Source organism: Phocoena sinus, chromosome 1, assembly GCF_008692025.1.
Source record: "Phocoena sinus isolate mPhoSin1 chromosome 1, mPhoSin1.pri, whole genome shotgun sequence".
NCBI classification, from domain to species: domain Eukaryota; kingdom Metazoa; phylum Chordata; class Mammalia; order Artiodactyla; family Phocoenidae; genus Phocoena; species Phocoena sinus.
Genome location: NC_045763.1, coordinates 56728831 through 56744809, shown reverse-complemented (window position 1 = coordinate 56744809; position 15979 = coordinate 56728831). Strand labels below are relative to the sequence as shown.

The following is a 15979-nucleotide window of genomic DNA, read 5'->3' as shown; positions in this document are numbered from 1 at the left end:
TCCCCCAAACTGTAGACTGCATATTATTTTTAATCACCAATGGGGCATTTACAAAAACTGACCATGTACAAAGCCATAAGGTAAGTTACAAACAAATCCAAAGGACTAAAATCATACAGACCACATTCTCTGTCCACGGTGTTTTTAAAACAGAAAAAATAGCAAAAATATAACTACACAAATGCCATATACTAGGACATTAAGAAAAAAAGTAAGCCACTGGGCAAAAAAGATATATTTTAAACTGATGATAGTGAAAAAAGCATCTCAAAACTTAAATTATTTCATGCAGATAAAGCAGTACTGAGAGGAAATTCAAAGAAAGAAACATCATTCTTAATGTGACATGACTTCACCTGTGAGCACTTCAAATCAACATTACACCTGAGGTCCTAGGCAAGGCAGAAAGAGAAGTGGAAAAGGTTTAAGGAATATAAAGGAAGAAACAAAACTGTCATTATTCATGAATGACAAGAAAAGTGGAAAATCCCGAAGTATCTATATGTAAGCTGTTTAACTTAATTACAAAACTTAGCAAGATTGCTGGTGGAAAATATAACTACCTAAAACCAAGCATTTTAAACCCTTCCCAACTTATTATATGAAGCCAGTATTACTCTGATACCAAAACCAGACAAAGACATCACAATAAAAGAAAACTACTGACCAAAATCCTTTATGAATATAGATGCAAAAATACTAGCAAACCAAATCCAGCAATGTATAAAAAGGATTATACACTATGACCAAATATGATTTACCTCAGGAATGCAAGTTTGATTTAAAATGTGAAAATCAATCAATCATAATAATAGAATAAAAGACATGACATGTCCATAGAAAAAGGGTTTGACAAATTCCAATGCCATTTCATGACAAAAACATTCAACTAGGAATAGAAGAGAACTTCTCCAACTTGATAAAGCTGCATATGAATAACCCATAGCTAACATCATACTTAATGGTGAAAGACTGGCTGCTTCCCTGCTAAGATCAGGAACAAGACAAAGTTATTCACCTGCACTTTCTATTTAACTAGAGGTTTTAGCCAGGGCAATTGAGCAAGAAAAAGAAATAGAAGGCATCCAGATTAGAGAAAAGAAGTAAAACTATCTCTATTCTCAGACAACATGATCTTGTATGTAGAAAATAATAAGGAATTCACAAAAACTATATTGCACCTAATAAGTAAGTTCTGCAAGGTTGCAGAATACAAGATCAATGTACACGAATCATTTCTATTTCTGTGCATGAGCAATGAACAATCTGAAATACAATTAAAACATAATTCCATTTCCTATAGCATCAGAAATAAATACTCAGGAATATTTTCAACAAAAGAAATGCAATTATTTGTACACTGAATGCTATAAAACATCACTGAAAGAAATTAAAGAATACCTAAATAAATGGAAAAACATCCCACGTTCATAGACTGAAAAACAATTTTATTAAGATTGTAATATTTCCCAAATTGATTCAATGCCATCCCTTCAAATTTATAGCTACATTTTGTATATATATTGACAAGCTGATTCTAAAATTCATATGTATTGATATATGCAAGGGAATAGCTAAAACAATATTGAAAAAGAAGAACAAATTTGGAGGATTCACTTCTGATTTCAAAACTTGCTTCAAAGCTACAGTAATCAAGACAGTGTGGTACCTGGTATAAAGATAGAAGTATAGGTCATTGGAACAGAGTTGAGATTCCAGAAGTAAACCCTTACATTTTTGGCAAAATGATTTTTGACAAGACACTTAGATATGGGGAAAGAATGGTCTTTTCAGCAAATGGTGGTGGGACAAGTAGATACCCAAATGTGAAAGAATGAAATTGGTCCTTTCCTTCATTCCACATATTCAAAGTAATCAAAAACCTAAACATAAAAGTTAAAACTCTAATATTCTTATAAGTAACACATAGAAATGAAGCTCTGCAACCTTGAATTAGGTAATGGCTTCTTAGACTGAAATTAAGTATAAAAATAGATAAACTAGACAAAGTTAAAACCCTTGGGCTTCAAAGGATACCATCAAAAAAGTGAGAAAACTCACTGAATGGGAGAAAATATTTGAAATCCTATATCTTAAAAGCGATTGTACACTATATGAAGAACTCTCACAACACAACAATAAAAAGACAAACAATCCAATTAAAAATAAGCAAAGAACATTTCTCAAAAAAAAGACATAAAAATGGTCAATAAGCACATGAAAAGGTGTTCAATATCATCAGTCATCAGAAAATGCAAATCAAAACCATAATGAGTATCACTTCACATCCACTATGATAGCTTAATCAAGGTTCTGAACTGTAACAAATGTTGACAAGGAGGTGGAGAAATTGGAACCCTTGTACCTTGCTGGTGGGAATGTAAAAATGATGAAAACTGCTTTGGAAAATAGTTTGGCAGATTTTCGAATGTTAAACATAATGTTACATATGACTGAACAATTCTACTCCCAGGTATATACCCAAAAGAGATGAAAACATACATTCACACAAAAACTTGTATGCAAATGTTAGTAGCAGCACTATTCATAATAGCCAAAAAGTGCAAACTACCCAAATGTCCATCAACTAACGAATGAATGAACAAAATGTGATATATCCATATAAGGGAATATTATTTGGCCATAAAAAGAATGAAGTACTGATCCATGATACAGCATGGATAAACCTTAAAAACATGCTAAGTGGGGCTTCCCTGGTGGCGCAGTGGTTGAGAGTCTGCCTGCCGATGCAGGGGACACGGGTTCGTGCCCCGGTCTGGGAGGATCCCACATGCCGCGGAGCGGCTGGGCCCGTGAGCCATGGCCGCTGGGCCTGCGCGTCCGGAGCCTGTCCTCCGCAACGGGAGGGGCCACAGCAGTGAGAGGCCCGCGTAACGCATAAAAAAAAAAAAAACATGCTAAGTGAAAGAATCTGTTCACTAAAGTCCCCATGATTTTATTCGCCCAGAATGTCCAGAATAGGCAAATCCTTAGACACAGAAAGTACATCAGTGGTTTCCAGGGATCGGAAGAGGGGGCATGGGGAGTGAATGCTAAGGGGTATGGGGTTTCTTTTGGGAGTGACAAAAATGCTCTAAAATTAGATAGTGGTGATGGTTATATAACTCTGTTAACGTACTGAAAACCAGTGATTTGTACACTATAAAAGGATGAATTTTATGATATGTGAATTATAGTCCAATAAAGCTATTATTTTTAAAATACTTTTAAAGGTCAAGTTTATCTCTATATGGCAGTAACAGAAACACAATGAACTGTTTGAAAAGATTCATTTAAAATAACTTCAAAAATATGCAGTTCCTGTGAATAAATCAAACAAGAAGATGTTCAAGGACTCCTAAGGGAAAAATGAGACTATGTTTACATTTATCATATTAGAGAAGACCTAAATATATTGAGAGACAGTCATGGATTCTAGAACTGAATATTTACAAGGTATCAATTTCCTTTTAATTGTTTATAGACTCAAAACAATCTCAATAGAATCTCCATTAAATTCCTAACAAATTTTTTAGAACTTGACAAACTGATTGAAAAAATGTATATGGTAAGTTAAAGGGCCAAGGAATGCTATAGCACTCCTGAAAAAATTGCACCAAGTGGGAGGATTTACTCCCCTACCTACCAGATAGCAAGACAATCTAAACCTGTAGTAATTACAGAAAGAGGTCAAAGGAACAAATACAGAGCCCCAAAACAGACCCAACATATTATCAACTCTTGATATTTGAAAACAGTAAGTATTTGTTGTTTTAAGCCACTAAATTTGGGGGTAACTTGTTACACAGAAATGGATAACTAATACATTGCTGCTCACCAGTATTCTCAGATTTATTTTTTCTTTTAGAACAGAGGTTAACCTTCCCCACCTCCTTGAAGTTAGGCATACCATATGACTTCTTTTGCGTCTAAAGTATGAGTGTAAATCATTCATGTCACTTCCAGATGGAGGCATTTAAAGCTAGTTCATGATTACCCCCACTTTCTTTTCCCATACTATACCAACTGGGAAAGTCCTGTGTTCCAGATTGTACAGCTACAGAATGATGGAGGTTCCCTGAATTTAGACCTGACAATAGTTGCCCTGGAAAGTTGCCTTAATCCAGAGGAAACTTTTCTTGAATGAAAAATAAACCTTTATTGCATTAAGTCAATGAGATTTGGGGATAATCTGTTAGTGCAGCATAACCTAGCCTATTTTTACAGAACTAGGCTCGATCTCACTAGTAATTGAAGAAACAAACAGTAATGATATAATACATACCTACCAGATGGGCAAAAATTAAAGGTCATGATAATACTAAATTTTGGCAGGGATGTAGAGGAATGAAAGTAGGAATATAAATTGGTGGAACCATGCTGGAAAAGTGTGGCATTATCTAATAAAGCTGATATCTGCAAGCCCTGTGTTCTAGTAATTTGACTAGCAGTTTTATACTCTAAAGAAACTCCTGCATCTAAGCACCAAGGCATCTGTAGAAGAAGAATCATAGGTGGTTTATTTATGGTAGTGAAAGAAAGAAAGGGACAGAAGGAGGGAGGGAGGGAGGAAGAAGGAAGAAAGGAAAAAGGGAGGGAAGAAAGGAGAGAAGGACAGAAATGACCCAAATATCCTTAAACAGAATGAGTAAAAAATAAAGGTATTATATTCATATAATGAAATATATCCAGTAATGAAAACAAACAAACAACATCCATTGTCAGCAACAGCATTCAATCATCAAAAAAAATTACTGAGCTCCCCTTATATGCTTGGCTCTATTTCAGGTACTAGGCTCTATTTTGGAGCAAAACAGTAAAAAAAAAATCCACCCTCATGGAGTTTGCATTCTAATAGAAATGAGACAGGAAAAATGATTAAGTCATACAGTATTTTTAAAGGTAGTAAGTACATGCGGAAAAGCAAATGAAAGGGGAAAGTGTTTTGCAAGGTAAGATGTACAATTTTAAATGTGATAATCAGAGTAGCCTTCATTGAAAAGGAGACAACTGAACAAAGATTTAAAAGAAGTGAAAGTAACAGAGTAAGTCCTGTGGTATCTGGGAGAAGAGCGTTCCAGCCAGAGCAAAGATGGTCCCCGATATACTCAAAGAATACCAAGGAGACCACTGTAGCTGGAACTGAGTGAATGAGAAAAACAGCAAGAAATGAGATCAGATAGGTAAATGGGAGAGAAAAAAACACGTAGCACCTTATAGGTAATTCTAAGGATTTGGGTCCTTTAAGACTTTACTCTGTATGAACTGGAAAGGCATTGGAGATTTTGGAGGAAAACAGTGACATGATCTGACATATGTTGCAAGAAAAGAGCTCTAATTGCAATTTTGAGACTGGATTATGGAGGGAAAAGAATGAAAATGGGGAGACCAGTTAGGAGGTTCTTGCAATAATCCACATGGGAGATGGTGTCAGCTCAGACTAGGATGGCAGCCATGCAGGTGATGAAAGTAATTATATTCAGGAATTATTTTGAAGATAAAGCAAAGAGGGCTTCCTGACACATGACATCTAAGGTATGAGGGAATGGGAGATATCAAAGATGACTCCAAGTTTTGGGGCATGAGCAACGTGAAGGATGAAGGTAGGGAAGGCTGCAGATAGAGTGGGCTTGGGCAAGATGAAGATTCCATTTGGAGCATGCTGAACTGGAGATGTCTACTGGACATTGAAATGGAAATGTTGAGCAGGCAGGTGGACATAGACGTCTGAAGTTCAAGGAGATAACTCAAAGCTTGAGCTATCATTTTGGAGGCATCAGTGTACAAATATAGAGATTGCATGAAATCATCAAAGAGCGTAGAAAGGAATGAGCTCCCAAGGACCACAGCTTAAGATATTCTAAGGTTAAAACCTCTGAGAGCAGAAGAGAGATCAGCAAAGGGGACAGAAAGCAATGGCTAGTGAAGAAGGAGGAAAAATCAAAAAGAGTACATGGTGTCCTGGAGGTCAACAAAGAAATATTACAAGGAGCGGAGAGTGATAACTGTGACAATGCTACCAACAAGCGAAGTAAGATCAAAGGTGACAACTGACTACTGGATTTGGGAGAGGTGATGTCACCAGTGACAGTGACAGGAATAGTTTCGGCAGAGTCCTGAAAACAAAAGTGATAGAAATAGGTTTAAGAGAGAATGTGAAGAAATGAAGCAATGATAGGGAATATAGACACCTCTTTTTAAAAGTTTATGCTTTCAAATGGAGAGGATATAGCTTGGTCTCATAAGCATAATGTTAAGCGAAAGAATCTATGAAAGAGTGCCTCCTATATTCGTATAATTTTTTTAAGTAAAAGGAAAACTGTGTTTAGGAAGGAACAAGCAAGAGGTTTCTGGGTATTGGCATGTTCTCTTACTTGTATGGTAAATAATGGGTATTTGCCTTGTAACTATCTGTTATAATGATTTGCTGTATTATTTGTCAACCAGTACAGTTGTTTTATGTACTCTTCTCCCTGTATATGTCATAGTTCAAAAAGTTTAAAGATTAATAAGATCATGTGTATGAAAAGACAACAGGTAATATCACTACGGAGTTAACAGAAGTTTTAAAAAATATTTGAGGAGGAATATTTCAAATTATAAGCAGGCCAAATTCGAACTGAAACTCCAAAAGTTTATATGTACTAGGTCTGGCCAGGAGGCGAACACTTGTGCCTTTCTGATTTAATTAAAAGTGGAATTTGCAAATCACATAAAAATCTCAAAAGAATTGGAGCAGACTGTAAGCCCTTTTCTTCATTTTTAACTCCACAGGACATGTTTTTTAGTATGTGTTCGGCTCTCAGTAGGAAAAATGCAGTGCAATATCTGCCAAGGCAATTCTTTTCTTTTTCTGGATATTTTTTAAGTTTTATTTCTAAGACCCCCCTTGGGATACGCACTTCACAAACACAAACCTTTTCATTATATAATAGTGATCTGACTGCGAAGACACACTGTTTTTTTCTCGGTAAGTTCATTACAAAAGAGGAACAGAGCTTCTGCCAACCATGATGGCTCTCCCAAGCCAAGAATGAGTTGGACCATGAGCAGATCCATCCACTGTTTTCAGTTGTTTTCCAACAAGCGACTAGAAGCCGGGATATTTGAGTTCTACTACTCTCTGTTCATTCAACAACCAATTTCTTTAACATTCTGGGCATCTCTTTCAAAGGAGATGATCATCTACATCACCAGAGGCTATCATGGAAGACAAATGCCTGAATAATTGATGACACTTCCAGTCCAAAGGTGAAAAGGCAATGAAAATAAATTTAAATGTGTTCATAAAAGAGTACTTCAAATCTATACCACTCTTCCAAATTGAATACAAAGCACATGCTAGGTGGGAACACATTGTTTTATTTTAGATCAAAGCCACCAAAAAGAGCCAGAGACACTTGTAAACCTATCCCAACTACTGATGACTAAGTCTCAAATAATTTTGAATTATAAGGAACAACAAAAGCTATTCTAACATTCTGTCTGCTAAAACAAGTCAACAGTTGTTTGTTGTTTTTTATCAAAAGGAAATAAAAATATCGCTGACACTTTATAGTACACACTTCTTGTACAACTTTGTGTGTGTCTGTGTGTCAATTCCTAATTTCTGGTTTATCTGTTAACTCTGCTATTTTTCTAGGATTCATCCCAAGACAACTAAAATGCATTACTAAAATTGGCACCTCTGCTACTGAACTTAATTTCAGAGAGGCTCTAAAGTGGTCTGAAACCATTTTTTTAATATCCTGCACACAACTTCATGCTAAAAAGTAACACTGTTCAAGAGCAGAAATTGATAGGAAAGGTGCAATTTTTGTTTTCCTCCAAAACAATTTTTATTTCCTCCAAATATACAATACTGAAAGTGAATAAGTACTTATACTAAAGCCACATGTTTTTGTTGCAGTGTTGCAAACATTAACTTCAAGTTGAACATGATTCTTCAAGCTAGACTCAGAGATGATCTAAATATTTACATATAAACTACATATTTCTGGGCTCTTTTATAAGTGTTTTTCCCTTTAAGTTTTGGTTGGAAAACCCTAAAATCATAAGTCATAAATGCATATGAACAAAAATGCCAAGATCAGTATAGATTTTTTAAATTTCATGAAATTATGAATCTAGCAATGTCTGTAACATGTTAAAAAGTTAAAGAATTATAAATTTTTAAGTTGGGAAACATCTTAGATATTATTAAAAGTTCCTCAGAACTTGACAGATGAGGAAACTGAGGCCCAAAGAAATTAAACTAACCACAGCTGTCACCATAAATGGCAAATCATACCAAAAGCCAGATGTTCTGACTCCAAGTCCAGAGCTCTGAAAGAGCTATTTGTTTCAACATACTTTAATACTTAAGGAAATGAAAGTTAACAGAGGACACTCCAGGCAGTCCCTCAATATAAGGAACTCCCTCAGGCTTACAAGAGCCAGTCTCCTCTTCTGCTTGCAAACCCAAGTCCTAGAAATAACACCCCCAAATTCCCACTTTCTCAAATGGCCTCATCCTACCTGGGGTTTCCAAAATGATTCCTCGGTTGGGTCTCTTTTTCACATCCCTACAAGTCCCTTTAAATAAGTGCTTTGGTTGGGATTGGGTTTTGTTTTGTTTTATTAATTTGCTTGGGGAGAGCCGGAGATGGTGGAAACAGAAGCTCCGGGCTAAACCATCCCTAGAGCACATTTTTTTTTCTTTTGTCATCCAAACCAACAAATCCTTCCTCCGGGCCCCAGGGCTTACTGGTTTCCGTCGCAATCCCTTCAGTTTCCAAAGTAGGAAGGAGACCTGGAAAAGAAGTTGGCCAGGTGGCACGTCCTTTCTGGGGCGCCCAGAAGGTGCGCGCCCAGGCTGGGCTGGCTGCCCTCGGGCGCGCGCCCCGATGCGCCTTGCCCCGGGGGAACGAGAGCCCCCGCCGCCCCTCCCCCATGGCGCGGGCCCCTCCGGTGGCGCCGCCTGACCCGCCCCGGCCTCCCGGTCCCCACTTGGCCAGCGGGCTCGGGCCAGCCACGCGCGCCCCGGCGCCCGGCTCCTCGCGTGGCCGGGAGAGGGAAGAAGTGGCAGAAGCGGGTAGAGGAGAGAGAGAGTTGGGTCCCACCTCGAGGCCCAGGTCCCACCCAGGCGGAGGCAGAGATGGCGGCGGCGCGGGGGCTCGGCCGGCTGTAGGCTCTGCGGTGGGGCGGCTCCAAACTCCCTGCCGAAGGTGCCGAGCAGCTGTCAAGAGAGAGGAGGCAGCGGAGTGTGGAAGGAGGGGCTGAGGGGGAGCGGAGGGAGAGGCGGGAGTTGGGGGAGAGAAGGGAGGAAAGGTCGGGTCGCCGCCCGCGCGCCCCGCGCCCTCCGCCACCGCTCCCGGGGCGGCAGGAGTGGCCCCCGAGCCGTCAGGGCGGGCGCGCAGGTGACGGGGGCGGCGGCGGGGATGCGGCTGCGCGTGGCGGCGGGCCTGGGGGAGGAAAAGCGAGGAGTCCGGGGAGAAGGACCCTCTGCCCGCAGGGAAACCGAGACTCGAGGCGAACTCGGCAGAAAGGTGGCGCCGCTACCTTACCCAACTGTCAGCTACCGCGCGCCCACTCTGAGCCCGGGGGTCTCAGGCCCTGGACTGAGCCCTGGGGTTCTCTCTGTCCCTCCCACTTACAGACTAACAGGCCTCTGTGCATCAGGTGTGTAAAATGCTGCAATAAAGATTGTAAAAATCGGGAGGAGTGGGAAAGGAAAGCGAAATGGAAAAGACCAGAAGTAGTGAGGTAGTGAGTTTCCTGTCACCGAGAATGTTTCAGCCAAGCATTTTGGTCGTATTTGTCAGGAAGTCATGATTCTTTTCAATCTTGAAATTCAATGGCGTTTGACGTAGTAAGTTATAAGAAAAAAAAATCCGTCCTTGAACAGTCTGATTCTGACCCCAAAGTAATAATCATTTTCTTGCTCTCCACTCAAAATGTTCACTCACTGATTTATTCATTAATACATTTTTGTTGAGGCCCTACTGAGTGCCACACAATATGCTAGGTGCAATTATTATGTTCCTTGAACTTGGAGTTATGACAAGCAAGTATTCATATAATTACCAGTTGTGATGGATGATATGAAAGAAACCAACAGAGTGAGGAAGAAAGAATAAAGGGGAGTAGAGTACTCTGGATTGGGTGGTTGGTTAATTTTCAACGGAACTTGCCTAACATCCTCATAGGAAGAAGCATCAGAGACACAGAAAGAACTTAACCCAGAGATGGGTAGAGCCAGAAGCAATGTCTCCCTGCTCCCTGACCCAGACACTTGGCCAACCTGTGGAGCTTTGTAAACGGAACTTGTACCCCAGAGGAATATTGTCCCAGGGTCAGTGTCACTTTAATGGAGACAAATGTCTTCACTGGATGAAAATAAGAATAAGATGATAACAACCCAAGAGAATCCTTAATTAGATAGTTGCTATGAACTAGCGTATGAGTTTTCTAGGGTTGCCTTAACAAATGACCACAGGCTCAACAATTAATACAAGAGAAATATATTTGTTCACTATTCTGGAGGCCAGAAGTCCAAAGGCGAGATGTCGTCAGGTCCATAGACTTCCCCAAGGCCTAGTAGACAATCCTTCCTTGCCTCATTCAGCTTCTGGCGGCTCCAGGACTCCATCGGCTTATGGCTAAATCTCTCCAACCTCTGCCTCCATCTTCATATGGCCTTCCTCTCTGTGTCTGTGTCTTCTTCTCTTCTGTCTCCTTTAAAGACATTTGTCATTGGAATTGGAAACCATCCAGGTAATCCAGGTTGATCTCAGCTCGAAATCCTTACTAATTAAATCTGCAAAGACCCCTTTTCCAAATAAGGTCACATTCACAGATTCTAGAGTTTAGGATGTGGACATATTTTGGGAAGAAGCCACCATTCAACCCACTAAAGCTAGTAAACTAATAGGGGCCAAAATCATTGTCTACTGTGGAATCAGGGTGCCATTCCAGGACCACTATTCAAAATTGTACTGATACTAAGCATAATTAATGATTTTATTGTGAACTTCTAAAAATGTGTCATTAAACCTGGGCTTATGAGGAGTAACTGTAATAAGGGAAAGAAGTACAGAGGCTCAAGCCTTTAATTCATATCTGAGTCATAGGAAATATTTGAAGGCCAAGCATAGCTTGCCAGAAGCTACCATTGTTAAATTAATACAGAAATACACTCCACATCCATATGTATGGATTTCTGATAGTATGATCTAATACTGAATGTCTGCTAGGCACTAGGCTCTGAGTCATGAGCTCCTATGCAGCTTACATTCTAGGTTATGGGACACATTTGAAACTCATTTCCTCTGGCACAGTGTCTGATGCATACCTGAAACTTGATAAAGAGTTATTGAATGAAGAGATGAGTACAAATAAATCACTATCAATCAACTAGGCAATTATCACCACACTGAAAAACATCTCCATAATAAGAAGATAAGATTCATTGGAGCAAAACAGATTAACACCGTGACTCATTCAGTATTTTCCTGAGTGAAGGAAAAATCCCTAAAAGGAAACCTTTGATTTAAAAAAGAAAATAATGAGATCACCTATCTTCTCTTTTTTAAAAAAATCAATATGTGCCTATTTACACAGATACAAATCCTGCTGGGAACAATCAATCATAACTGAAGTTATGGTTACTGAAAGTGAATAAAATATTTTGTCCAAGTATTTTGGTTGATAGTTTCAACTATTAATTTCATTATATTGATGCATTACTTCTTGAAACTCTTTACAAACAATGATTTCAATGACTCCACTCTCTCCTGGTTCACCTCTTTCCTCTTTGAGTTTCCTTCTTACTCTTCTACTCTTACAATTATAAACCATCAACCAATATGTTAATATCTACTAAACTGAGTCCCACTCATTGACTTACTTGGGTCATGAGTCCATCTCTGAATCAGTCATGGTGGCCAATAACTTCGAATATGATGACCGTACAGGTGTGAGTCACCTGTGCACTCCTAGAAAACAAGAAATGGGAAGAGAATTGATCTCACTCTAACCAAATAACTTACAGTGGGGGAAAAGTGGTACCTCAAAATAAAATTAGGGTGATCTTACTGAAGGAGCAGTGGGCAAAAAAGCACAGATACATATCCACTAGAGTAGACACTCAAAAAGTTTTACTGTGAACTGAACATAGTTTTAATTGAAACAGTTGGCACTTCACCCTTTTTATGGTGTTCTAAATGTTTCATAGAAAGTTATTTTTAAAGAAATGACAATTGTGACTATTGATTATGTGTCTGATTACCACACAAATCTTAAAATTCTACATTTACAAGGACTTTGAAAAATGCTTTTATATGCATTGGAGGCCATATAGTCAAGCACGTGGGCTCTGGAATCTGATTGCTTAAGTTTCTATGCACACATATTATGAGACATTGAATAAGTTCCTTACCCTCTTTCTGTCTCAGCTTCCTTTTTTGTAAAATGGAGATGATAATAACCACCTCTCTGAAATGTCATCAGAAGTAATGAGATAGCCACTATGCCTTTAGAATGGTACTTATTACCTAGTACTGTATTATGCTTGCTTGTTATTCATCTCATTTAGTCTTCAAACATCTCTGGAAAACTTTTTGGTACATTGTTGTACGTTGATAATTTATTTTTCCCTTAATAGATAATCAATATCTCTTGTGTATCAGGTACAATTACCAAGATAAAGAGCATGTGTCCTTTATTCCCAAAAAGAGTAAAGTGAGGATTCCCAGAGTTCAACCAGGTTGGTATAGGGCACTCCACGCAGGGGAACAGAGTGTGGAAAGAAAGGCACAGAGGAGGAAAGGCATGGTACCTTAGGGAAATTCAAGCAGTATAGTGAGACCTCAGGGTATGTTCAGAAAAGTATACCTGGAAAAGTACTTAGAAGTCTAATAGGAAGAACTTTGACGGTCATGTGGATTTTTAAGGTCATCTGGACTTTAACTGTTATGCATGATGAAATGTTGAAAACTTTTAGACTTAGGAATTATGTTTTCAGTTTTGTAGGAAGGAAAGCTCATCCCGGGTGTGTTAAGTATGGCGGAAAAGGTAGAAGATAAGCCTAGAGCCAGGGATGACAGTGAAGAAACTAAGCCATTGCAGTAGACTAGTGCTTCTCAAACTTCAATGTACAACCGAGTCAAACTTGGGATATTTAAAACACAGACTCTACTGCAGGAGTGCTGGGGTGAGACCCTGGAGTCTATATTTCTAATAAGCGTCCAGGTGATGTCAGTACTGCTAGTCCCCAGTAGGACAACAGACTACTTAAATACCACTAATGCCATTGCCAACAAAAAGAAATTTATATGTAATGGACATCAAACTTTTCAATCCTCATGGAGAAATAATTGGCAGCTTATACAACTGCTAATTGAAGAACTATTACGTACAACAAGCTAATAAGGTAGAATTGTTTTATTTTGATCCTTAAAATATCTCTGAGAATAAATCCTTTTAAAGCATGAATATCCAAATGAAAATTACTAGGGTATATGTGTGTACAGTATATACAGTATACTGTAATGGTTTCTTTATGTGTCAACTTGACAAGGCTACAGTCCTCAGTTATGCAATCAAACTCTAATGTAGGTGTTGCTTGGAAGATATTTTGTAGATGTGTTTAAAGTCCATAATCAGTTGACTTTAAGTAAGACAGGTTACCTTAAATAATCAAGATGGGCCTGGTTCAGTCAGTTGAAAGGCCGTAAAAGCAGAGCTGAGGCTTCCCTTTTGAAGAAAAACTTCCACCTGTAGACAGAAGCTTCAGACCATGACCAAGAGTTCTAGCTTGCTGTTCCTGGCAGTCTGCTCTATGGATTTTGGACTTGCCTAGCCAGGCCCTGCAACCACATGAGCTTTGCAATAAATATCTTACTATGTATCTTCTACTGTTTCTGCTTCTCTAGCTGAACCCTAACAAATTTTGGTAACTGGAAGCAGTGTGCTGCTATTAAAAAGACTGAAAATGTAGACATGGCTTTGGAATTGGGCAGTGGGCAGAAACTGGAGGAATTTCGAGGAATATGATGGAAAAAACCTATCTTGCCTTAAAAAAGCTGTTAGTAGAAACATGAATGTTAACAACTCTGCTAGCGATAACTCAAAAGGAAGTGAGGAAAATGACAGAAAAAAACATATATCACCTTAGAGAGTACCTAAATCATCACTTATAGACTGTTGGCAGAAATATGGATGTTAAAGTGGCTGCTGGTGAAGATTAAGAAGGAAGTGAGGACCATGCAATTGGAAATTTGAAGAAGGGGGATCCTTTTTACACAGTGGCTGAAAGCTTAGCAGAATTGTGTCCTGCAGTTATGTGGAAAATAGAACTTGTATACAATGAGATTGGACATACAGCTGAGGAGCTTTCCAAGCAAAGAGTTGAATATGCATCCTGACTTTTTCTTACTGCCTATAGTAAATTGCAGAAAGAAAGAGCTGAATTGAGAAAAGAACTCTTTTTTATTTTATTGAAGTATAGTTGATTTATAATGTGTTAATTTCTGCTGTACAGCAAAGTGATTCAGTTATACATTTATATACATTCTTTTTTTAACATTCTTTTCCATTATGGTTTATCATAGGATAGTGAATATAGTTCTCTATGCTATAAAGTAGGACCTTGTTGTTTATCCATTCCATATATAATACCTTACATCTACTAACGCCAACCTCCCACTCCATCCTCCCCCAATCCCCTCCCCATTGGTAACCACAAGAATGTTCTCTATGTCCGTGAGTCTGTTTCTGTTTCGTAAATAGGTTCATTTGTGTCATATTTTAGGTTCCACATATAAAGGATATCACATGGTATGTGTCTTTCTCTTTCTGACTTACTTCACTTAGTGTGATAATCTCTAGCTGCATCCATGTTGCTGCAAATGCATTACTTTGTTCTTTTTTATGGCTGGGTAGTATTCTGTTGTATATATGTACCACATCTTCTTTATCCATTCATCTGTTAATGGACATTAACATTGTTTCCATGTCTTGGCTATTGTGAATAATGTTGCTATGAACATAGGGGTGCATGTATCTTTTTGGATTACAGTTTTGTCTGGATATATGCCCAGGAGTGGGATTGCTGGATCGTATGATAATTCTATTTTTCGTTTTCTGGGGAACCTTCTTACTGTTTTCCATAATGGCTGCACCAACTTACATTCCCACCAACAATGTAGGAGGTTCCCCTTTTCTCCACACCCTCTCCAGCATTTGCTATTTGTAGAGTTTTTAATGATAGCCATTCTGACCGGTGTGAGGTAATACCTCACTGTAGTTTTGATCTGCATTTCTCTAATAATTAGTGATGTGGAGCATCTTTTCATGTGTCTCTTGGCCATTTGTGTTTCTTCTTTGAGAAATGTCTATTTAGGCCTTTTTCCCATTTTTTGATTGGGTTGTTTGTTTTCCTTTTTGTTGTTGAGTCATATGAGCTGTTTGTATATTTTGGAAATTAGGTCCTTGTCAGTCACATTGCTTACAAATATTTTCTCCCAGTCTGTAGGTTGTCTTTTCATTTTGTTTATGGTTTCCTTTGCTGTGCAAAAGCTTTTAAGTTTGATTAGGTCCTGTTTGTTTATTTTTGTTTTTATTTCTATTGCCTTGGGAGACTGATCTAAGAAATCATTGGTACAATTTATGCCAGAGAATGTTTTGCCTGTGATCTCTTCTAGGAGTTTTATTGTGTCATGTCTTATGTTTAAGTCTTTAAGCCATTTTGAGTTTATTTTTGTGTATGGTGTGAGGGTGTGTTCTAACTTCATTGATTTACATGTGGCTGTCCAACTTGAGGAAAGAACTCAAACAAAAAGGAACCAGGGGGCTTCCCTGGTGGCACAGTGGTTGAGAGTCCACCTGCCGATGCAGGGGACACGGGTTCGTGCCTTGGTCCGGGAGGATCCCACATGCCGCGGAGCAGCTGGGCCTGTGAGCCGTGGCTGCTGAGCCTGCACGTCCAGAGCCTGTGCTC

The 15979-nt window shown here is 38.8% G+C and overlaps 1 protein-coding gene across 1 annotated transcript in view; it reads right to left on the bottom strand.

Annotated features, from left to right (window-relative positions):
* LEPR (leptin receptor) overlaps positions 1-9660 on the bottom strand; it is a 103844-nt gene extending 94184 nt beyond the window's left edge. Inside the window, exons 1-3 of the mRNA XM_032610117.1 lie at positions 9636-9660; positions 9102-9217; positions 8747-8791 (exon numbers count right to left, since the gene is read on the bottom strand). The gene's annotated coding sequence lies outside the window, so the exon portion shown is untranslated. The remainder of the gene's footprint in view (positions 1-8746; positions 8792-9101; positions 9218-9635) is intronic.
* Between the last annotated feature and the right edge of the window lie 6319 nt (positions 9661-15979).